The 25,946-nt window shown below is 46.6% G+C and overlaps 1 long non-coding RNA gene across 1 annotated transcript in view; it reads right to left on the bottom strand.

Moving 5' to 3' along the window:
• Positions 1–10,532: 10,532 nt before the first annotated feature.
• The window catches only part of LOC138302117 (uncharacterized), a 39,212-nt gene continuing 23,798 nt past the window's right edge, over positions 10,533–25,946 (bottom strand). The window contains exon 3 of the long non-coding RNA XR_011205285.1: positions 10,533–11,183. This is a non-coding gene — a long non-coding RNA (uncharacterized lncRNA). The remainder of the gene's footprint in view (positions 11,184–25,946) is intronic.

The raw sequence follows: 25,946 nt of genomic DNA, 5'->3' as shown, positions 1-25,946 counted from the left end.
GTAAAGTACAATTTGTTATGTGTTTTCAGTCACTGTATTGTATACAAGCCTTTTCATTTTTCTAATTTCCCTATCGTTTTTTGACTATTATAATTGGTTTTGAAATAATTCTGAGTAAGAAATAAACTCAATAGTAACAGAATTCAAGACTGTGCTTATAACTTAGGTTAAATCTGTCTCTACCCGCCAATGCTTGTTTTGTTGATGCTTTATTTACCCTAGGCTGGGTTGAGTTAAAGGGTTCCCCTTTTGGTTAATTGTACTAGAGTTACACATAAGCAGAACATACACAGCACAAGTGCCACACATATGACAAGCATCCAGCACATCACATCCCATCTACATGTCAGCCCTTTTCTAAAAACCTTACACACCTATGCGGCTGGTCACACCCCACCTGTCTGAAGAGGTCCCTGGAATGCTGATATGTGTACCCTGAGATTCCCTCATCTACATACACACACTCACAAGAGTCATCCAGTGTGCCACACCCTTTCCTATGCCTACCATTGTCATAGTACCATCTCACTGCATGGAACTCAGCTCATATAATACACTGGCTTGGAGTTTTGAAGGCCTGGTATCACCTGTAGATTGATTCTCGTGTGAAAGGTACTGTAGGCCATTTTAAAGCAAATCTCATCCGACAGGACTTGAGACACTGATGGAGGCCACACCAGTGATCACCTCCATGCACACCACCCAAATTTACATGCCCCGTCCCTGCTGATGCCTCCTACAGCATAGATGTAGACATTTGGGCAATCACACCATTAAGCATTGCTACTAATGTTGCCGTGTAACACTTTATCAGGGTTCATGTGTCACCTTCAAGACAACACAGGACATACACAGTGTGACATGTCAACTGTCTACTCCTCCCTCTGACCAGTCCTAGTCAGACCACTGATCATGTAATTTGTGAAAGAGCTGGCTCCTGATTGACCCAGCATCCTGTCAGCCTGACTGGCACCTGTCCATGGGTCACCCTAAAGATACCCGGTGTCCACCTATGGACCACACTTGCTGTCCAAAACCTCTCGTACCTCAGAGGCTAATTTGTCATTTGCCTCATCAATGTATACTCAAATACATTGTATTGCATCATCTGACTGTTATTTGTATCATATTTTTGACAGTGCCCTTGAATAGCTAAATCACGGCCCTTCCGTTGTCTGGGCCTCATTAATGCCTAAACTACAAAGGGTGACAGTGTACCTGGCCCATAGCGTTTGATGGTGTACGTGGCCTCCAGCAGAACCAGCAACCTCAGATAATGTCCATGAAAAGTCAACACATATGAGGACCCTGACAGTTCACACGCTGAGTAACATTGTTCAAATAATAGAGATGAGTTGTGTGTGCTGAATACCAGCCATTTACTTCTGCACAGAGGCTATGATGTTTCCTGATGCATTTTCATCCACAGAGTCCAACTTCAGTACAAATGTTGCAATGACACATGCCGGATCCAGACACCTGAGACATTCTCTCACTCAGCACACCACGGTTGCCCAGTTGAAAGTCTCATTACACGTCTTCAGTGACAGGGTGGGACCATCCACGTGTAGGTTACCATGTCCTCAATGACTTTTGTCACATTTAGCTACAAACGATACTCATTAGATACACGATTAGCTGCCAATAACTCATGTTGAGACGTGGACGTTACAGTGACAACATACACCTTAACAGTTGATACTGGATCAACATTGGACGACACACATGTACATGTACCATCCAATCAACAAAATGGTTGCAAGCAGCCTATCACAGTGGTGTCTCAGTTGTAACCTAGCAGGAAGAATGAAACATGCCACTAAACCAGGTAATGCATAAAGGGCCACATACATCAACAACCTATTTGCTAACATGACATAAGGAACGTTGAGATTTTGCTATTAAAACAATGCTAAATGGTATGTCAGAATTCTCCAAAGAATCAATAGGGCAAACGTCAAATGAGCAAATGGGATTACAGATTAGCAAACAGAGAATCATACTCAATTTGCTTCCATGGGCCTGCTGCCAATGGTTTAGCATTACTGAATTTGGGAAAACCTTGGATAAAGTTGCAAGTCAGGAACAGCAAACCCCAGGGTGCTCGGGGCCTAAGTCCCCCTCTGCTGCACCACAAATATAATTTTTTAATGCACATGTGAAGCACACACATGCATAAGGCGCATGTGTGCCCTACATGTCAATAGTAAAACACATTTTACATACATTAACTCGTAATTAGGACATGGTTACCCCCAAAAAAGGTTTAGGTGACAATTGCATTACCTAATTGGCCTTTATGCAATTTGGAATAGCTTGATACATGTGCTCACAATTTTGCTAAGGAATACATCCTGGTATCTCTTTCATATTTAGAAATTTACAATCAGCAATTACCTACATATGTGCACAATTATGAGTAATATCCATTCTGGCCAATCATTACTATTGCACTGTGAATACCTTCTATACATCCTATAAGGGACATTTGCTATAGCTAACCCCAAAGTTTATCACTTAGCACCATTTGGTCATGCAAAATTCCAATACTCATTTGGACAAAGGAAATACATATTTGTCAAAATGCGTTATATTTTCACGCATACAGCTTGTGCGTCATAATTTTTGACGCACAGGAGTGCAAAACATATGACGCACAAGCTGTATGCGTGAAAATATGACACATAATGTAAAAAACGGCGGCCATTTTATGCAGGATGTGATGTAATAGGATATCCTGTTTACAGATTCTGTACAGTGGGTGTACTTTCACTTTGCAGTCTCTGATTATTCTAGACTGTGTGGCTGTGTGCAAAGTGTTGTCCTGTGTATTAGTGCTTTTGTGTCCAGTGTGCCATCTTACTTGTTGTTTTGTCATCAATATATTGTTGTAGAATACTGTCTGTGTTGTATAAATTTGTCCAGTCCAGTGTTGTATATATTGTCTGTGGGAGTCCGTTGTGGGTACTGTGATATAGGGGATAGTTGGGCTCTTCTATTTGTTAAATTTTCTTTGTATTTCCTCACTCTAACTTTCCCCATTTCCCCCTTTTCTTTTTTTCTACTACTTTTTCACCATTTTCAGTGCTTAAATGTCTGGTAGGCCACGGCTTTCCAGGATGGGTGAGGAGGAATTGGGGGGTTTATATGGCTTGTTTGCCATTTCCTCCCACTTATGCTGGAGGCTGGGGGTAGGGTGATACAGGGGTATCACACGGAGGCCCGAAAAGTCCGGTGGGGGAAGGTGCGCCATCACTTGGTGCGTCTGTATGGGAGCCAACGGAATGAGCATCAATTGAAGCACCGCTGGGCTGACTTGCTCTCCAGGGAGCAAGATCTGCTGGACCACCTGGGAATCAGGATTGGTGGCCATGTTGGTGAGTACAGATCATGTAAATGTGCACAATTTAAAGCTGTGTAGTGACATGTGATGATTGTTACCCAATCTGCCAGATAAGTAGCTGACTGTGTGTAATGCTAGGGAAACATACAGGGTAATTGATGCACTATGTGAAGGATGACAAATGTTAGCAGTCAGGTAGCTCAGGTTTTGCACACATACAGGTTGCTTGTAGCAGAATGTAATGTAGTTCCGCCTTTGTGTCAGACAAGCAACACATTAATGACGCAATCAGGACTCTACAGGTCACAATTGCCAGTGAAGTATGGATGTAGTAACATCATACCTACATATGTTGACGCTATAGCTAGACTGACATTTGAAACCCTACATGATGCTGAAAATGAGTGCTGCTGTCACGTCAATTGAAGTTAGCAATGTGGCCCACACATATGTCACATGTGTGTCTGGTTAGTGTGTAGGGAAAGTGTTCACGGAAGTGCCATGCCTGTTCGTGATAAATGTGCTCCTTCACATTCTATTGATACATGCCAGATCTGAGCATGAACCATATTTGTAAAGGACTCAGGTGCCCTCAGCTAACATATTAGACAGGTATTTTTTGTCACTTGTGCCAAAATCAGAATAGGGATGGCAGTCCAAAGGTATGGACTAGGGTACAAACATCTATGTTTGGTGCCAATCACCATTGTTTGGACACATCAATTTATGAAACTTTAACAACATGAGGTATTGCCAAAGTACCTGGCCCTCTGTACCATGTACCTATCTGTCACAAATGTTTCATGACCACGTAGGCTGTTTGACAGTTCATGCAGTCCTCAAGTAACCAGCTTTTGGATGTCTCTCTTGGATGCACATGATGAGATGAATACACACCTATATTGTTGCTGCATACTAATGGAGGTGCATGTTTGCCACCACATGACAGTCCGGGCCACTGCATGTGTGTAGAAGTGTGTATAACTGTAGCAGGAGACCCATCCTATGTAAATGTTGCACATGAATTATTCCATGCAGTATGAGCATGTGTGAAAGACAGGCATGGGTTTGTGAATAGGGTACCTAGGACTGAAGCAACCAGTATGTTACACATACTTGTGATTATATGAAATATGTTTTTGAACCTAGTGCACACACTCAGTTATGGCACATGAGTTCTATACTAGCAATTCCCATTACAAATTGTAGATCTTGAGGTTTGTGATTGTTATCACATACACTGACATATGTAGTCCAGGCAGTAGGCGGAGGAGGTGCAGCATGATTGTTAGCTGCAACTGTAAGTACTTTGATGACAAGTTATTGGCAGTTGTTACCCATCATGTAAATTATTGTATATGCTATGTGTGAGATGAGCTTTGTATGCAGGCTTCCCATGTACTTCCTCTGAGACTTTCAATGATCTATATGGTGATATGAGCTGTTACAAGTACAGTAAATGTATTGTCAGATTGACCACTTGTGCTATTCCACACAATGCAGTTCCTATGGTAAATAGTTGCCCTTTGTCTTCACAGCTGCAAACATGAGTGCCGCACAGAGGCATGAATTTGAGAGGCGGGCCATGAGGTACCGACACATCCTGCAGGTGCAGTCGGGGTTCCGACGGATGGCCCGTAAATACCAGTCGGATCGGGCCTCCGGAGCATGGTGGGCTTCACCACAGGATGGCCCAACGTTGCCCACTCCAGCCACCACCACGACAACCACCGGTTCTCCCCAAGTGGCCCAAGCAACAGCGGGGACAGTTGTCCCTGCCTCTGCAGCACAACCAGGACCCAGCATTATGACAGCTGCAGGACAGTCCAGTGGGCTAGGCTCAACACCCACACAGAGCACCTCTGCCGGGACCCAAACAGCAGCAGCACCTCCAATTGACCCTGCGGCATTCCAGGCTTTGGAACGCAAAATGGACAAATTTATGAGGAAGGTGGACAAGCTGCGCCAGGATGAGGCCTACATCAAGCGGGTCAGGTCTATCAGGCGGACCCTCCGGAGGGCCAACCTCTAGGACTGATATGGTCAATGTACATTATTCCCTCCCCTCCCTCCTCTTTCCTTGTTATCATGATTAGTGGGCTTGGGGGATTAGTGTTAGGTTAGTATAGGTTGTTAGCTTAGTTAGTGTTAGGGAGGAGGGTGGGGGGTCCTCATTCTTTCTACTTTTCATTATTAAGTGTGTGGGTGGGTGGGGGTCAATGTTGGGGTTCCTATGTGTTTAAAAAATAAATTAAAAAATAAGAAAAAAATATATGATTGTTTAGGATAGTATAGTATGTGTGTAGGTTAGTATGTGTTGTCCTGCATGTGTCTTGTCTCATAATGGTGGGTGGGGGGTTGATGTTTAGATCGATTCGTTATATGTGTAGAGTAAGTTTAGCTTAGGTTAGTTAGGGACAGTTGTGGGTAATGAGTAGTCAGGTTAGATTAGTGTAGGTATGACTTTTCCCTTAGTTGCCTCTGGTGTGATTACTTATGAATAAATATATAGATAACCCTTTGCATTATGTGTTAACTGCTACTTGATCATGACCTTGCCATCAGTGTAGGTGACTGTTGTTCTATGACATTTGTGTCCTATGCTACAAACCAAAAAAAACTGAGGTTTAAAATGGCAGCTACACCTGTGCTACCTTGGTAAGTATCCACCATTTGTTAGAACCACCAATTGGAGTTTACATGGATCACAAAGGATTTGTGTCGATGAGTATGTTTTCTACGTCACAAAGTGTGCTTCCAGACTTGGTATTGTGGGAAAAATTTTAGGTCGGACTGCAGTGTGATGTTCAGGGACATCTTTGAAGATGAGGTCTTGTTAACACTCTTGTCTTCTTGTCTTCATAACTGACATTGATCATTTGTGCTAAAATTCAGCATGATTACCTATTTGGATGTTTACTCAGAAAGGTTGATTGATGCTGTGTTTTGCAGTGTTTGCTTAGATTAGACTGCATAATTCAATGTGTTAGTATTGCATGGTGACAACATTTATCAGCCACTATTAGTTGACTTTGATTTCTCTTGATGAAGCATTATTCTGTCCAACACAGCATGATTGTGTGTGGTTTCTCACTTCATCAGTTATTCTCCTCAGGATGGGCAGGCTATGATGCAATCCTGGCCACTGCACAGATGTATCTGACTACATGATGCCAGGACAGTTGTATTGATAAGCTACATGGTTGTCACACAGGCACATTTGTGTTATCTACTGCACAGTTGATGTGTCAAATTACACAGAGACATATTTGGTGTGCAAGTGCAATTTATTGATAGGTGCTGTAGTGCAATATGTACATTGTCCATGTTTGCTGAGTCCGTTCTAGTTCAATCTTACATGGTGATTCTACAGAAGGGGTGTGGATAATGCTCCTGACATGCTGGGGTGATGTTACAGGCAGTGCAGAGGGACAGGATTTGCCGATTAGTAGGAGAGAGACATTCACTGGCAATGCTGACAAGTTATACAGTGGTTAGCAGAACAGTCATTGAGTATAGTTGTAGTGAGACTGGCATTTGACAAAACGTAGGACCTTGGTCAAAGTAGGCCATGGTGCAGGGACTAGTGCTTCCAGGTACTCTTCCGTGTGAATGTGATCTGTTCCATGTCTTCTTCTTCTGATGTGTGTGTTGCCTGCTTTGTCCTTGTTGTTGTTGTTGTTGGTTGTGAAGGGGCAACACACACCTCAGTGTTAGAAGACGTGGAGTCAGACATCCCGGTCGCTGCTCCCTGTGAAGGTCTTAAGGGCAGTACTGCAGCAAGGAGGGTCTGCTGGTTTTTTGAGAATAGCAGCCACATCACAATGGTAGGCAGCCAGGTCGGCCCTGAGGGAGTCATGATTGCATTCATGCATGCAGTGGAAAGTTTGGGGTGGGAGGTGTTGTGGCAACTCCCTTACTGCAGTGGTGAATTCCTTGACAGTTTCTTGTAGTCCTTGCAGTATGGATGTTAGGGCTTGCATAGCTGCTGCCTGATCTGCAGATGACATCATGCACGAGTGCACCCCCTCAAGGCTGGCTGCAATATTTTGCATCCCCACCTCCTTGGCCAGCTCCCGCTGTACTCCAACCACAGTTCTTTCAAAGCTGGTGCCAGTGTTGTCAGAGTCCTCAGCTGTATAGGAGCTGGCAGGTCTTGCAATTGGGGTGGTGGGTGGTTCTTCTGTGATGGCTGCTTGTTCTGTGCTCCTCCTTGTGACTGAAGGTGGGGTCTGGAGGGATTTCTAGGACCTTTTGGATGGTGTCCTGGGGAATGTTTATGGGCTCGTCATCCATGTCATCAGGGAAATCTGGGACAGGCATATCGGCAGGTGATCCATCTTCCTCTGCAATGAAACAGGGTACAATTAGTGGGTCTGTGTTGTGACAATTTTGACGTGACGTGCCTGCCTTTTGATGAATTCACTTTGTGATCTTGGTTGGTATTGGTATCTGCTGTCCTTCAGATGGGCATTGTTATAGGCCTATGGCCCACCTCTGTGTCACATGTATGATATTGAGTTATCAGACTTGTCTGCCTAATCGCCTCTAGGTGTTGCTTTATACCAAATAGAGAATAGCCACCTTTTTGTCCTACTCGACCCTCCGTGTATATCCATTCTCATGGTGAGACCTTTCACTGGCTGTAGGTGTTCTGATGGTCCTGGCAGCACAATTGACTCTCAGGACCTGCCCCAATCCCTGATCGTTCACATTGACTTAAATGTAATTGACATGTAGCATATCCTATGCATGGCAATGTTATGATGTGATATGGATGTTGATATTGTTAATGTGTCCTGCTGATGTTGGGTAATGTGTGTTACATTGGATTGCCCTGATTATCGTATCAGTGTCCTATTTCCCCCTCTGACTGTGCAGGTGTATTTCAGTGACCAGTTCCATGTGTCCCCTCCTCAATGCTGTTGTCTGAGCAGTATGACTTTTGGGATGTTGCCTTGTTTGCCAGGCATTGGAAGGACCCTGACATATGCAGCATGGGTGTGTCCTTAGTGCTGTGTCACTCCTATTGTTTACATTGGCTGATGTTTGTGACACCTATGGGCATTGACATTTGCGTGTACTGGGGCCTTTATCTTGTTTCAGGAGATTGTTGCAGATGTCATCCTCACCCCCTAATTTAGGTATGTATGTTCCATGGGGAGGTTACTGCCATTGGCTACTTGAGCTGCACACAGATCAGAGGTGGTAGTGTCAACTGTTGTGGCAGATACATTGCAGTTGTTGGTTTGGCTAGAGGATTGCTAATAGGGCCCTAGTTAATGTAGGAGATATGTTGGCTGACGAGTGCCAGGATGTAAGTTTGACGTAGTGGCCTTCCCTCCTATCAAGGCTTTCCCTTTGCTCCATTGTTGGCATGACAGCATGCCCCCAAAGGACTGTTGTTGGTGTAGTGTAATGTTGTGCCCCAGCTTCTGTCTGTGCAGGCCATGCCCCCCTGCCGTGCCCCTTTACCCATGCCACTCCATGTATATGATGACTTACATGCAATGTGTAGTAGGTATTTCCCCCCCTGCTTACAGTCAACATTATTGTATTATAATTCCCCATGCGACTTACCCTGCATGTGCGTTGTCTCGTGGTAGTCTGCGCTGTCCTGTCCTTGAATCCCTGTGACGATCTCCTCAGGGATGACGGCTGCGACCATTTCCTCCATGTGGTCCAGGGCCTCCTGGTGTGCTGGACTCCCACCTCCAGTCTGCAGTGCTGCCTTCATGTTCCTGGCCATTTTTTCCTTTGTCCTACGTTTGCAGTCATGCCAGCGTTTCTTACACTCGGTGACTGTCCTGCGTACTTCAGCCACACTGTTGATCTTGTCAACAATTTTTTGCCATATGGCCTCTCTCCTACTGATTGGCAACTTAGAGGTGATAAACAATTGGTGGTGGTGTTCCGTCACATCTTTAACCAGGATTTCCTGCTCCTCTGCACTGAAGCGACACTTTCTTTTCTTTCTATAAATGTCCTGGTTCTTATATGGATCGTCCTGGCTGGTTCCTGGTCTGCTGCCATCTTCCTGGGGTCTGTAGTTGCATCTGGGACCCATTTTGGCTCTCCTCTGGTGCACTTCCAGTGTTCGCTGTTTTTTTTTACGCAATTTGGTAAAAAAATGGCGCGTATCCGGGTTGCGGTGTCGTAAATCGACCCACAGTCATTTCCGCCGCGTTAACGTCATTTTCCTTTACGACTTGACGCCGCGATTTGCGTAAAAAATAATGACTCCCACCTGTGCATTGCACCGCTGTGCGTCAAAGTATAAATTTGACGCCCGCACGGCGGTAAATTTTCAGTGGCGCAATTTTGCGTCAAAAAGTATAAATATGGCCCTAAATGTTTGTTGGTAGCCTTTGGTGAAGACACCCTTCAACCTTGAAACCCTGACATGATCCCCTTCTTTTAAAACCGGTTTCTTGACCCTCACCGCAAGATAACTCCCATACACAGTTCTCCACACCATTAACAAATTATCAGCTGTTACCTCCACAGGAGACATTTTGATGGTCCTGTGGTAGCTGGCGTTATAAACATCTATAAAAGCCTGTATAATATCCATGTATCTGTAGGTATTGTTGGCTGTGAAAGATCGCCACATCTTTGATTATAAAGTTCTGTTAAAATGCTCTACAACCGCCGCTTTCACCTTGGTGTGCGTTACAAAATGCAGAACAGCGTGGTGCTTTAATAATTTCTGAAAGGGTTTGTTTAAAAATTATTTTCCAGCATCAGTTTGTAGTTTTTGAGGTATTCGACCTCTCGAGAAGATGACTTTAAAGACAGCTGGTACCACTTCTATCGTTTAACGCTTCTGCATAGGCGTACTTGGACATTAACAATGACTGTTAATATATACATTGCGCCGTTGTTATGCTTTGCTAGATCTTGAAGACTGATTATGTCCGCCTGGCACCGATAATCTAGCTGCGTGCTAACAACTGTGGCCCTCCTCTTAAAACGTCTCCTGGCTGGTTTGTGGAGTGAATATGCCTCTAACCCTGATAAACAAGTCTTCACCCTCTGATTGGTTCAACGCAAGCCCTTCTAAACAGACCTTCGGCGCTTCCGAAGCTTACAACCCCTGGTGCATCGCAATAAAGCTTCCTTAACACGTCCTTAGACATGATAGCTGTCGTTACAACCCATGAAGTCAAAGACGCTTGTTTTGTGTAAGAACATTTTATTTAAAAAAATAAAAGTGTGTAAGCACAACATAAACACAGTGTACTTGACATTTCACAGTACTTAGCTTATCGCGGTCAACGCTGCTGGGCATTGTGAGGCCTTCTGACTACACATACATAGTACGACACATTAGACATATTACTCAGAGCCGTTCCTTTTACTAGGTCTCAGCGTCACAAGCTTTGATATTTTTATAGCTATATACTCAATAGCTCTAGACCTGACTTCCCGCTCCCTCCGCCTATAACTCTGGACACACAGGATACTGACAGCATTCAACAGTTCATACATTTCTAGGTCGGACAATACAGAACCTTTATTTGTGAAATAATCTTCAGTCATAAGTTCCAAAGCACGGTGTAGCCCAGTCAATGGTAAAGTCTTAACTCACGCGCACGGTCTTTGTATGCACTCCAGTATTTATCCGTTGTGGGTAGCAAAGTGTTGATACACCAGTTGGCGACACACAGGACTGTCGCACTGCAAAGGAGCAGGAGGTTCCGAAAAGTTCAGATAATGCACAGTCACAGGGTATATTTCAGCTATTCTTTCTTTAACCAGCGCATATATCATCCTCCCAAAACAGATGTATCCTAGGTGTAACTCTGACATCTTGCACCGAGACACACTGATTCGCGTCCTAAAAGGGAGTAAGCATGTAGCGTTAAATAACATGGTTATGGTCCACTATCCGCAACATCTGTAATTTTTAAAACAACTTTCATGGGGCTAAAGACCCCATTCTTCTATTTTTATAATAAATATCACACATTCATCTATCTATGACCCTTTCTATCAATCTTTTGTCAAAATAGGTACACAGTGTAGGAGGCTGGCCTAGTTTTTAGTGGGTACCTTGGGTACTTACAACTTATACCAGGTCCACTTATTCCTTATAAGTGTAATGTAGTAGTGTTCTAGCAGCTTAGGCTGATACTGGTAGCTGTAGCAGAGCAGCTTAGGCTGAACTAGGAAACATGCAAAGCTCCTGCAATACCACTATAGTTACACAGTACTTATACACAAGTACTCAGTGTCACCAAAAATAAAGGTAGTTTATTTTAGTGACCCAAGGCCAAAAAATATCTTAGAGGCAATACTCCTTCTGGAGATACGTATTATACACAATATATACACTAGACACCAAAATAAGGTTAGTAATTAGGTATATGATAGTGCAAACCATAGGAAATGCTATAGAATGCAATGGGAGAAAATAGGTCTAGGGGCTACACAAACCATATACTAAGAAAGTGGAATGCGAATCACAAATTCCCCCCTAGACAAGTGTAGTGTGTAGAGAATCGCTGGGACGGTAAGAAAACCACAAAGGTGAGTAAAATACCCCACCCCAGAGCCCTGGAAAGTAGGAGAAAGGTACTGCAAGTTTCCTTAGGACACACAACAGTCGTGATTAGAGCTATTGCAAGAACCAAGCAAGACTGCAAACAACAAATGGTGGATTCCTGGACCTGAAGACCTGCAAAGAGAGGAGACCAAGTCCAGAAGTCGGAAAAGGTTCCAGGAGGGACAGGAGCCCCTTCCAACCTAGAAGAGGGTGCAAAAGGAGAGCCTCCAGTTGGAAGAAGACTGCAGAAATGCACCAAGGGAAGATGGCTGTGGGTTCCTGCATGATGCAATGGATGTCCCACGTGGAGATGTTGGATGCAGGCGAGTTTCAGCGCTGGATTCGTCCAACAAGCCTTGGTTCAAGCAATGTCACGAACTGTGTCAAAGTGGCGCTGCCTGGACCCAGGAGGGACCTGGGGGCCTAAACTCAGACTGAGGAGGCAGAGGGTCTCTCCACACTGAAGGGAACCCACAGATGACCAGGACACCGGGACACAGAAGGTGCAAATTGCGGTTGTTGCAGCACTAAAAAAGAAGTTCCTACGCCACCGGAGAACAACTCACTGAGTTGAGCGTCGCAGGATAGATTGCTGGGGACCTGGGCCAGGCTGTGCACGAAGTATTTTTGCAAATAGTGCACAGAGGCCTCAAGAGGTGAAGATGACGCCGTGCACAGAGGCATTGTCGCAAACGGGGAAGGCAAACTCTTACCTCCTCTAAATTTGGACAGCAGGATTTGAGGACATTCTGTGTCGAAGCGGTCTACCACCTGTGTTCCAAGGGGGACGCTCGTCGCCAGGAGAGGAGTCCAAGAGAACCTGTCGTCGTCTTAGAAGGTGCCTGCTGGAGCAGGGAAGTGACTCCGTCACTTAACAGGAGATTTGTTCGGTCCTTCTATTGCAGGGTGAAGACAGGGAATCCCCAAAGCGTGCACACTGTGGAAACTGTTGCAGTTGCTGGCTGGAGCTGAAGTTGCAGAGGAAAAGTAGCCCTTCTGGATACTTTGTTGCTGTTATAGGGGTTCCTGGAGCAGTCTGCGGTCGATCTGAGGTAAGAGGATGAAGTAGTGGTTGCAGAGGATTCCTGATGGAAACTTGCAAGCAGAATCTTAAAAGAAACCCACAGGAGATATCCTAAATAGCCCTGAGAGGGGGATTGGCTACCTTATCAGGTATGGACCTATCATGAGGGGTCTCTGACGTCACCTTCTGGCACTGGCAACTCAGAGGCCTCCAGAGTGTCCCCAAACCTTGGAAAACAAGATGGGTGAAGTCTGGGACACACTGGAGGAGATCTGGGCACCACCCCTGGGGTGGTGAAGGACAGGGGAGTGGTCACTCCCCTTTCCTATGTCCAGTTTCGCACCAGAGCAGGGACTGGGGGTCCCTGAACCGGTGTAGACTGGCTTATGCAAGGAGGGCACCATCTGTGCCCTTCAAAGCATTTCCAGAGGATCTGGGAGGCTACCCCTCCCAAACCTGTAACACCTATTTCCAAAGGGAGAGGGTGTAACACCCTCCTCCCAAAGGAAATGCTTTGTTCTGCCTTCCTGGGACTGAGCTGCTCCTGCCCCAGGAGGGCAGAATGCTGTCTGTGAGGTGGCAGCAGCTGTACCTGTAGTGCAAGCCTCATTGAGCTAGTTTGGCAGTACTGGGGCTCGATGGTGAAGCACCAGGATGCATTGAATTGGCTCCTCAATACCAGATTTGAAATGTGGGGGACAATTCCATGATCTTAGACACCTTACATGGCCATATTCAGAGTTACCAATGTGAAGCTACATATAGGTATTGACCTATATGTAGTGCATGTGTGTAATGGCGTCCCCGCACTCACAAAGTCTGGGGATTTGGCACTGGACAGCATGAGGGCACCTTTGCTAGTGCAAGGGTGCCCTCACACTTAGTAACTGTAGGAGGCTGGCCTGGCTTATAGTGGGTACCCTGTGGTACTTACACCCTGTGCCAGGTCCAGTTATCCCTTATTAGTAGAATAGAGGTGTTTCTAGCAGCTTATGCTGATAGAAGGTACCTATGGCAAAGCAGCTTAGGCTGAACTAGGAGACATGCCAAGCTCCTACTATACCACTTATATCATATGCACAATATAATAAGAAAACACAATACACAGAGTTACTAAAAATTAAAGGTACTTTATTTTTATGACAATATGCCACAAGTATCTCAGTGAGTACCCTTAGTAAGAAGGTAAGTAATATACACAAGTTATATGTACACAAACCCAAAACAGATAAGTAAGAGTTAGAAAAGTAATGCAAACAGTGTAGAATTACAATAGGTTGCAATAGGCAAACATAGGTCTAGGGGCAACACAAACCATATACTCCAAAAGTGGAATGCAAATCACAAATAGACCCCAGGCCTATGGGAGCTTGTAGAGGGTCGCTGGGACTGTAAGAAAACATATAGGCGGTCCAGCGAGGGGTCGGGATAGGTGCACAGCGAGCGCCTCCTTTGATGTAAGTGTGACTATAAGGAGACCCTCCCCCTTCTGGAATCTGAGGCTAGTTGCCTCAATGATTAGGGCCACCGCGAGGTAGTTCCTCGTCTATGGTAGGCCCTCTCAATCAATACATCACAGTTGTTTCTTTCTCCTTATTTTGAGGGGAGGTTTACCCATCTGCACTTAGCATGATGGTTAGGGATCCTAGACCCTAAAGAATGCCCCGAGACCTCTCACGGCTCCTAGCAGTGGGCAGAAACATGTCGGCCAACTTTTAGTGAGGTGACCCTGTGAGTCCTTGTTCTCACTGTGGTGTCCCGCCCCGTTTTTAGTCGCACCAGTAGTTACCACTATTAAAGTGTAGATCACGAACAGGCGGCTGCCTAGGTGCTTTTATATCCCCCAGCATATCTGGATCCCATTACCTACAGATATAATTTATTTACGCACCCCTTCCCTTTCTTTTAACGGCGAGGTTGAGTCCGCCCAGGTGGTACTATCCTACCTGGGTGGGGCTAGGTGGTCAAATGATGAAGCATGACACTATATAGTGTGCGAGACCAGGATGTCGCCCCTAGGAGGAGGAGACAGAGGGGGCGCTCAGCAACTCAGAGAGCCCCCACAGAAGCAGGCAGCACCCGCAGAAGTACCCAAACAGGCACTTAGAAGATTTGTGAACCGGAGTCCACGCAGAGTTACAAAGGAGGGTCCCACAACGTCAGAGGCCAACTCAGAGGGTTGAGCACTGCAGGAAAGGGTGCTGGGGACCCAAGCTAGGCTGTGCACGAAGGAAATCCTGGAAGAGTGCACAGAAGCCGGAGCAGCTGCAAATCACGCAGTACACAGGTTTGCAGTCTAGCGTGGGAAGGCAAGGACTTACCTCCACCAAACTTGGACTAGAGGATCACTGGACTGTGGGAGTCACTTGGATAGAGTTCTTTTGTTCCAGGGACCACGCGCATCAGGATGAGAGGGGACCCAGAGGACCGGTCTTTTGGTGCCTGCGTTAGCAGGGGAAAGATTCAGTCGACCCACGGGAGATTTCTTCTTGGCTTCCAGTGCAGGGTGAAGGCAGGTGACCCCCAGAGCATGCACCACCAGGAAACAGTTGAGAAAGCCGGCAGGATGAGGCGCTACAATGTTGCTGGTAGTCATCTTGCTACTTTGTTGCGGTTTTGCAGGCGTCCTGGAGCAGTCAGCGGTCGATCCTTGGTAGAAGAGGGAGATGCAGAGGAACTCTGGTGAGCTCTTGCATTCGTTATCTGAAGAATTCCTCAGAGGAGAGACCCTATATAGCCAGAAAAGGAGGTTTGGCTACCAAGAAAGGAGGATTGGCTACCAAGAAAGGTAAGAGCCAATCAGAGGGGGTCTCTGACGTCACCTGCTAGCACTGGCCACTCAGAGCAGTCCAGTGTGCCCCCAACACCTCTGTTTCCAAGATGGCAGAGGTCTGGGACATACTGGAGGAGCTCTGAGAACCTCCCCTGGGAGGTACTGGTCAGGGGAGTGGTCACTCCCCTTTCCTTTGTCCAGTTTCACGCCAGAGCGGGGCTGGGGGATCCCTGAACAGGTGTAGACTGGCTTATGCAGAGATGGGCACCATCTGTGCCCATCAAAGCATTTCCAGAGGCTGGGGGGGGAGGGGGGGCTACTCCTCCCCAGCCCTTCACACCTATTTCCAAAGGGAGAGGGTGTAACACCATCTCTGAGAGGAAATCCTTTGTTCTGCCTTCCTGGGCCAGGGCTGCCTGGACCCCAGGAGGGCAGAAACCTGACTGAGGGGTTGGCAGCAGCTGCAGTGGAAACCCCAGAAAGGCAGTTTGGCAGTACCCGGGTTCTGTGCTAGAGACACAGGGGATCATGGAATTGTCCCCCCAATACCAGAATGGTATTGGGGGGACAATTCCATGATCTTAGACATGTTACATGGCCATGTTTGGAGTTACCATTGTGACGGTATACATAGGTAGTGACCTATGTATAGTGCACACGTGTAATGGTGTCCTCGCACTCACAAAGTCCGGGGAATTTGCCCTGAACGATGTGGGGGCACCTTGGGTAGTGCCAGGGTGCCCACACACCAATTAACGTGGCACCCAACCTTCACCAGGTGAAGGTTAGACATATAGGTGACATATAAGTTACTTATGTGCAGTGAAAAATGGCTGTGAAATAACGTGGACGTTATTTCACTCAGGCTGCACTGGCAGGCCTGTGTAAGAATTGTCTGAGCTCCCTATGGGTGGCAAAAGAAATTCTGCAGCCCATAGGGATCTCCTGGAACCCCATTACCCTGGGTACCTAAGTACCATAGACAAGGGAATGATATGGTGTAACAGTGTGCCAATGAGAATTGGTAAATTTAGTCACTAGCCTGCAATGACAAATGTAGAAAGCAGAGAGAGCATAAACACTGAGGTTCTGGTTAGCAGAGCCGCAGTGATACAGTTAGGCACCACACAAGGAACACATACATGGCACATACTATGAGCACTGGGGTCCTGCCTAGCAGGATCCCAGTGACACAAGGGCTAAAACAACATACATACAGTGAAAAATGGGGGTAACATGCCAGGCAAGATGGTACTTTCCTACAGTAACTTTGCACCTATCCTTCAGTAAATGAAGGTTAGACATATAGGTGACTTACAAGTTCCTTAAGTGCAGTGAAAATGTCTGTGAAATAGTGTATGCACTATTTCACGCAGGCTGCAGTGGCAGTCCTATGAAAGGGTTTGTATGAGCTCCTAATGGGTGGAAAAAGAAATGCTGCAGCCCATAAGGATCTCCTGGAAACCCAATCTCCTGGGTACCTAGGCATATTAGGGACTTGGGGGGGGGAGAGTCTGGTGTGCCAATTGGAATTGGTAAATGAAGTCACTAGCCTATAGTGACAAATTTAGAAGCAGAGAGAGCATAAGCACTGAGGTCCTGGTTAGCAGAGCCTCAGTGACAGTTAAGCACTACTGACAACACACACGTTAGGCCACAAACTATGAGCACTAGAGTCCTGGTTAACAGGATCCCACTGAGACAGGCAAAACACACTGACATATAAGGTTTTCACTATACGCACTTGGGTCCTCCGGGTTAGCAGGATCCCAGTGACCCAGTAAAAACACACTGACACACTGTAGGAGGCTGGCCTGGCTTATAGTTTGTACCAATGGTACTTACACCTTGTGCCAGGTCCACTTATCCCTTATTAGTAGATTAGTAGTATTCTAGCAGCTTAGGCTGATAGAGGTAGATATAGCAGAGCAGCTTAGGCTGAACTAGGAGACATGCAAAGCTCCTACTATACCACTTATATCATATAGGTATTATATCATAAGATAGAAAATACTCAGAGTACCCACAAATAAAGGTACTTTATTTTAGTGACAATTTGCCAAACAATCTCTCAGAGGATATGCTCCCTTAGGAGGTAAGTAAAATACACAAAATATACACACAAACCAAAATCAGGTAAGTAACACAGTCGTAAAATAGTGCACACACTGTTTAATACAATAGGATGCAATAGGCCTAGGGGCAACACAAGCCATATACTAAGAAAGTGGAATGCGAACCACGAATGGACCCCTAGGCTAGTGTAGAGGGTCGCTGGGAGTGTAAGAAAACACTAAGGGTTTCCAAGATACCCCACCACACTACCCTGGAAAGTAGGATTAAAGTACCACTATTTCCCCAGAAACACACTAAAGTCGTGATAGAGGATTTTGCAAAGACCACAACAGACTGCAAAGCACTGAAAACCGATTTCTGGACCTGAGGACATGCAAAGGAAGGGGACCAAGTGTGAGAAGGTAGCCTCTTTCTAGCCTTGTTACCCCCACTTTTGGCCTGTTTGTGAGTGTATGTCAGGGTGTTTGTCACTGTTTTCACTGTCTCACTGGGATCCTGATAGCCAGGCCTCAGTGCTCATAGTGAAAACACTATGTTTTCAGTATGGTTGTTATGTGTCACTGGGATCCTGCTGGTCAGGACCCCAGTGCACATAGGTTTGTGGCCTATATGTATGTGTCACTGGGACCCTGTCACACAGGGCCCCAGTGCTCATAGGTGTGCATGTATATGTTCCCTGTGTGGTGCCTAACTGTCTCACTGAGGCTCTGCTAACCAGAACCTCAGTGGTTATGCTCTCATTACTTTCAAATTGTCACTAACAGGCTAGTGACCAATTTTACCAATTTACATTGGCTTACTGGAACACCCTTATAATTCCCTAGTATATGGTACTGAGGTACCCAGGGTATTGGGGTTCCAGGAGATCCCTATGGGCTGCAGCATTTCTTTTGCCACCCATAGGGAGCTCTGACAATTCTTACACAGGCCTGCCACTGCAGCCTGAGTGAAATAACGTCCACGTTATTTCACAGCCATTTTACACTGCACTTAAGTAACTTATAAGTCACCTATATGTCTAACCTTTACCTGGTAAAGGTTAGGTGCAAAGTTACTTAGTGTGAGGGCACCCTGGCACTAGCCAAGGTGCCCCCACATTGTTCAGAGCCAATTCACTGAACTTTGTGAGTGCGGGGACACCATTACACGCGTGCACTACATATAGGTCACTACCTATATGTAGCTTCACCATGGTAACTCCGAATATGGCCATGTAACATGTCTATGATCATGGAATTGCCCCCTCTATGCCATCCTGGCATTGTTGGTACAATTCCATGATCCCAGTGGTCTGTAGCACAGACCCTGGTACTGCCAGACTGCCCTTCCTGGGGTTTCTCTGCAGCTGCTGCTGCTGCCAACCCCTCAGACAGGCAGCTGCCCTCCTGGGGTCCAGCCAGGCCTGGCCCAGGATGGCAGAACAAAGAACTTCCTCTGAGAGAGGGTGTGACACCCTCTCCCTTTGGAAAATGGTGTGAAGGCAGGGGAGGAGTAGCCTCCCCCAGCCTCTGGAAATGCTTTGTTGGGCACAGATGTGCCCAATTCTGCATAAGCCAGTCTACACCGGTTCAGGGACCCCTTAGCCCCTGCTCTGGCGCGAAACTGGACAAAGGAAAGGGGAGTGACCACTCCCCTGACCTGCACCTCCCCTGGGAGGTGTCCAGAGCTCCTCCAGTGTGCTCCAGACCTCTGCCATCTTGGAAACAGAGGTGCTGCTGGCACACTGGACTGCTCTGAGTGGCCAGTGCCACCAGGTGACGTCAGAGACTCCTTGTGATAGGCTCCTTCAGGTGTTAGTAGCCTTTCCTCTCTCCTAGGTAGCCAAACCCTCTTTTCTGGCTATTTAGGGTCTCTGTCTCTGGGGAAACTTCAGATAACGAATGCATGAGCTCAGCCGAGTTCCTCTGCATCTCCCTCTTCACCTTCTGATAAGGAATCGACCGCTGACCGCGCTGGAAGCCTGCAAACCTGCAACATAGTAGCAAAGACGACTACTGCAACTCTGTAACGCTGATCCTGCCGCCTTCTCGACTGTTTTCCTGCTTGTGCATGCTGTGGGGGTAGTCTGCCTCCTCTCTGCACCAGAAGCTCCGAAGAAATCTCCCGTGGGTCGACGGAATCTTCCCCCTGCAACCGCAGGCACCAAAAAGCTGCATTACCGGTCCCTTGGGTCTCCTCTCAGCACGACGAGCGAGGTCCCTCGAATGCAGCGACACCGTCCAAGTGACCCCCACAGTCCAGTGACTCTTCAGCCCAAGTTTGGTGGAGGTAAGTCCTTGCCTCACCTCGCTGGGCTGCATTGCTGGGAACCGCGACTTTGCAAGCTACTCCGGCCCCTGTGCACTTCCGGCGGAAATCCTTCGTGCACAGCCAAGCCTGGGTCCACGGCACTCTAACCTGCATTGCACGACTTTCTAAGTTGGTCTCCGGCGACGTGGGACTCCTTTGTGCAACTTCGGCGAGCACCGTTTCACGCATCCTCGTAGTGCCTGTTTCTGGCACTTCTCCGGGTGCTACCTGCTTCAGTGAGGGCTCTTTGTCTTGCTCGACGTCCCCTCTCTCTGCAGGTCTAATTTGCGACCTCCTAGTCCCTCCTGGGCCCCAGCAGCGTCCAAAAACGCCAAACGCACGATTTGCGTGTAGCAAGGCTTGTTGGCATCCATCCGGCGGGAAAACACTTCTGCACGACTCTCCAGGGCGTGGGGGATCCATCCTCCAAAGGGGAAGTCTCTAGCCCTTGTCGTTTTTGCAGTATTCACAGTTCTTCAGCCTAGTAAGAGCTTCTTTGCACCAACCGCTGGCATTTCTTGGGCATCTGCCCATCTCCGAGTTGCTTGTGACTTTTGGACTTGGTCCCCTTGTTCCACAGGTACCCTCAGTCAGGAATCCATCGTTGTTGCATTGCTGATTTGTGTTTTCCTTGCATTTTCCCTCTAACACGACTATTTTTTCCTTAGGGGAACTTTAGTGCACTTGGCACTCACTTTTCAGGGTCTTGGGGAGGGTTATTTTGCTAACTCTCACTATTTTCTAATAGTCCCAGAGACCCTCTACAAGGTCACATAGGTTTGGGGTCCATTCGTGGTTCGCATTCCACTTCTGGAGTATATGGTTTGTGTTGCCCCTATCCCTATGTTTCCCCATTGCATCCTATTGTAACTATACATTGTTTGCACTGTTTTCTAAGACTATACTGCATATTTTTGCTATTGTGTATATATACCTTGTGTATATTTCCTATCCTCTCACTGAGGGTACACTCTAAGATACTTTGGCATATTGTCATAAAAATAAAGTACCTTTATTTTTAGTATAACTGTGTATTGTGTTTTCTTATGATATTGTGCATATGACACTAAGTGGTACTGTAGTAGCTTCACACGTCTCCTAGTTCAGCCTAAGCTGCTCTGCTAAGCTACCATTATCTATCAGCCTAAGCTGCTAGACACCCTATACACTAATAAGGGATAACTGGGCCTGGTGCAAGGTGCAAGTACCCCTTGGTACTCACTACAAGCCAGTCCAGCCTCCTACATTGGTTGTGCAGCGGTGGGATAAGTGCTTGAGACTACTTACCACTCTTGTCATTGTACTTTTCATAAGAGAAAAATATACAAAACAAGGTCAGTGTATATACACATAGCCAAAAAGTTTTGCATTTCCTCTTTTCACTCTTTTCTAAGTGCTGAAAAGTACTTCTAAACTTTCAAAAAGTTCTTAAAAGTTTAAAAAGTTTTTTTCTGTCTTTCCAAAAAGTTCTGAAAACTTTTTCCTCTTTTTCTATCACTTTAACTCTCTCTAAAAAATGTCTGGCACAGGAAAAAATGTTGAACTGTCCAAACTTGCATATGATCACCTTAGCTGGAAAGGAGCAAGGAGTCTCTGCATAGAGAGAGGTTTGAGTGTAGGGAAGAATCCTTCCTTAGAACTGTTAATTAATATGCTTAGAGTACAGGATAAGGCCATAAGTGCCCAATCTGTAGAAAAAGTAGCTAATGGTTCTCAATCTGATCCAGGGACTCCCCCAGGAAAAGGTTCAGGAAAGAAACTTCTCAGCCTGCCCATTACTAGACAGTCTAGCATAGTTGGTACAGAGGTTGAATCACACCATACTGATGATGTGATCTCACATTATGCTGGTAGCCAAGCTGTTAGGGTGCCCTCTGTAAGGGACAGGTCTCCTTCTGTTCATTCCCATCATACCTCTGTATCTAGAAATGTCCCTCCCACCCACCCTGATGACAGATTGTTAGAAAGGGAGCTCAATAGATTGAGAGTGGAACAAACCAGACTGAAGCTCAAGAAGCAACAGCTGGATTTGGATAGACAGTCTTTAGAATTAGAGAAGGAAAGACAGAAGTTGGGTTTAGATACCCATGGTGGCAGCAGCAGTATTCCCCATAGTCATCCTGCAAAAGAGCATGATTCCAGGAATCTGCACAAGATAGTTCCCCCTTATAAGGAGGGGGATGACATTAACAAGTGGTTTGCTGCACTTGAGAGGGCCTGTGTTGTACAGGATGTCCCTCAAAGGCAGTGGGCTGCTATCCTATGGCTATCATTTAGTGGAAAGGGTAGGGATAGACTCCTTACTGTGAAAGAAAGTGATGCCAATAATTTTACAGTTCTTAAGAATGCACTCCTGGATGGTTATGGCTTAACCACTGAACAGTACAGGATAAAGTTCAGAGAGACCAAAAAGGAGTCTTCACAAGACTGGGTTGATTTCATTGACCATTCAGTGAAGTCCTTGGAGGGGTGGTTACATGGCAGTAAAGTTACTGATTATGAAAGCCTGTATAACACAATCCTGAGAGAGCATATACTTAATAATTGTGTGTCTGATTTGTTGCACCAGTACCTGGTAGACTCTGATCTGACCTCTCCCCAAGAATTGGGAAAGAAGGCAGACAAATGGGTCAGAACAAGGGTGAACAGAAAAGTTCATACAGGGGGTGACAAAGATGGCAATAAGAAGAAAGATGGTGAAAAATCTCAAGATAAGCATGGGGATAAGGGTAAAACCAAAGATCCCACTTCAAATCTTAAACACTCTTCAGAGGGTGGGGATAAAACAAATTCTTCCTCTTCTTCCCAACCTGCACACATTAAAAAGCCTTGGTGCTTTGTGTGTAAAAACAGAGGCCATAGGCCAGGGGATAAGTCCTGTCCAGGTAAACCCCCTGAGCCTACCACCACTAATACATCAAGCTCTAGTGCCCCTAGCAGTAGTGGTACTAGTGGTGGGACTGCTGGCAACAGTCAAGCAAAGGGTGTAGTTGGGTTCACTTATGGGTCCATAGTGGAAACTGATGTAATCAGTCCCAAGACAGTTTCTGTCACACCTAGTGGCATTGGCCTTGCCACACTGGCTGCTTGTCCCCTTACAATGGATAAGTACAGGCAGACAGTTTCAATAAATGGTGTTGAGGCCTTGGCCTACAGGGACACAGGTGCCAGTTTCACTTTGGTGACTGAAAACCTAGTGCACCCTGAACAACACATCATTGGACAACAGTATAAGATTATTGATGTCCATAACTCCACTAAGTTTCTTCCCTTAGCTATAATTCAGTTTAGTTGGGGTGGAGTTACTGGCCGTAAGCAGGTGGTGGTATCACCTAGCTTACCTGTAGACTGTCTCTTAGGTAATGACCTAGAGGCCTCAGGTTGGGCTGATGTAGAGTTTTATGCCCATGCAGCCATGCTGGGCATCCCTGAGGAATTGTTCCCTCTCATTTCAAGTGAAATGAAAAAGCAAAGGAGAGAAGGCCTGAAAACTCAGGATTCCTCTCCATCAACAGGTAAAAAGGGTATCACAGTATCCCCTAACCACCCTACCATTCAGGATACCATTCCTGTGGTGGGAGAAACCTCTCCTGGGGTGGCACCTGTTCCAAGGGAATCATCAGCTGGCAAAGCTGGACTCCCTGAGGTGGAAGTACCTCTCTGTGGGATAACTAACATTGGTGAGAAAAACAGCACCATTTTAGTTAACATGGAGCATCCCTCCAACCCTCCCAGAGAAACTTTAGTGCATAAACCCTGCACTACCTCACAACACTTAGGACAGCATCCCTGCCCTAGTGTGGAGCTCATAGGACAGCATCCCTGCCCTGCTCCAACTCAAGAGAAACAGCATCCCTGTTCTCTCTTCCAGCCAAATGGACAAAGTTTTTGCCCAGCTATGGCTTTACTGAGACAGCATCCCTGTCTGGCATTTCCATCATTACAAATAGGTTCAGTGGATAATTCCCACTGCTCTAAACTAAAACTTACTGATAGAAACTCTGAAAATACATCTTCACATTGTTGGTTAGCTAAAAAACTTCAAACAGGGTGGTTTACATCCCCACAGGGAAGTAACCATATAGTGGATGATAAAGGGAGTAACCAGTCTATTGCAGAGCTACTCTCTACTTATCACCACTTAGACAATAAAGTCTCAACTGGCCAAGGTTAGCCTTATTGTCCTTCGTTTGGGGGGGGGTTGTGTGAGAAGGTAGCCTCTTTCTAGCCTTGTTACCCCCACTTTTGGCCTGTTTGTGAGTGTATGTCAGGGTGTTTGTCACTGTTTTCACTGTCTCACTGGGATCCTGATAGCCAGGCCTCAGTGCTCATAGTGAAAACACTATGTTTTCAGTATGGTTGTTATGTGTCACTGGGATCCTGCTGGTCAGGACCCCAGTGCACATAGGTTTGTGGCCTATATGTATGTGTCACTGGGACCCTGTCACACAGGGCCCCAGTGCTCATAGGTGTGCATGTATATGTTCCCTGTGTGGTGCCTAACTGTCTCACTGAGGCTCTGCTAACCAGAACCTCAGTGGTTATGCTCTCTCATTACTTTCAAATTGTCACTAACAGGCTAGTGACCAATTTTACCAATTTACATTGGCTTACTGGAACACCCTTATAATTCCCTAGTATATGGTACTGAGGTACCCAGGGTATTGGGGTTCCAGGAGATCCCTATGGGCTGCAGCATTTCTTTTGCCACCCATAGGGAGCTCTGACAATTCTTACACAGGCCTGCCACTGCAGCCTGAGTGAAATAACGTCCACGTTATTTCACAGCCATTTTACACTGCACTTAAGTAACTTATAAGTCACCTATATGTCTAACCTTTACCTGGTAAAGGTTAGGTGCAAAGTTACTTAGTGTGAGGGCACCCTGGCACTAGCCAAGGTGCCCCCACATTGTTCAGAGCCAATTCACTGAACTTTGTGAGTGCGGGGACACCATTACACGCGTGCACTACATATAGGTCACTACCTATATGTAGCTTCACCATGGTAACTCCGAATATGGCCATGTAACATGTCTATGATCATGGAATTGCCCCCTCTATGCCATCCTGGCATTGTTGGTACAATTCCATGATCCCAGTGGTCTGTAGCACAGACCCTGGTACTGCCAGACTGCCCTTCCTGGGGTTTCTCTGCAGCTGCTGCTGCTGCCAACCCCTCAGACAGGCAGCTGCCCTCCTGGGGTCCAGCCAGGCCTGGCCCAGGATGGCAGAACAAAGAACTTCCTCTGAGAGAGGGTGTGACACCCTCTCCCTTTGGAAAATGGTGTGAAGGCAGGGGAGGAGTAGCCTCCCCCAGCCTCTGGAAATGCTTTGTTGGGCACAGATGTGCCCAATTCTGCATAAGCCAGTCTACACCGGTTCAGGGACCCCTTAGCCCCTGCTCTGGCGCGAAACTGGACAAAGGAAAGGGGAGTGACCACTCCCCTGACCTGCACCTCCCCTGGGAGGTGTCCAGAGCTCCTCCAGTGTGCTCCAGACCTCTGCCATCTTGGAAACAGAGGTGCTGCTGGCACACTGGACTGCTCTGAGTGGCCAGTGCCACCAGGTGACGTCAGAGACTCCTTGTGATAGGCTCCTTCAGGTGTTAGTAGCCTTTCCTCTCTCCTAGGTAGCCAAACCCTCTTTTCTGGCTATTTAGGGTCTCTGTCTCTGGGGAAACTTCAGATAACGAATGCATGAGCTCAGCCGAGTTCCTCTGCATCTCCCTCTTCACCTTCTGATAAGGAATCGACCGCTGACCGCGCTGGAAGCCTGCAAACCTGCAACATAGTAGCAAAGACGACTACTGCAACTCTGTAACGCTGATCCTGCCGCCTTCTCGACTGTTTTCCTGCTTGTGCATGCTGTGGGGGTAGTCTGCCTCCTCTCTG

The sequence above is a fragment of the Pleurodeles waltl genome, chromosome 6, assembly GCF_031143425.1.
Source record: "Pleurodeles waltl isolate 20211129_DDA chromosome 6, aPleWal1.hap1.20221129, whole genome shotgun sequence".
NCBI classification, from domain to species: domain Eukaryota; kingdom Metazoa; phylum Chordata; class Amphibia; order Caudata; family Salamandridae; genus Pleurodeles; species Pleurodeles waltl.
The sequence above is the reverse complement of the archived record's forward strand: the minus strand, read 5'-3'. Positions and strand labels throughout refer to the sequence as shown.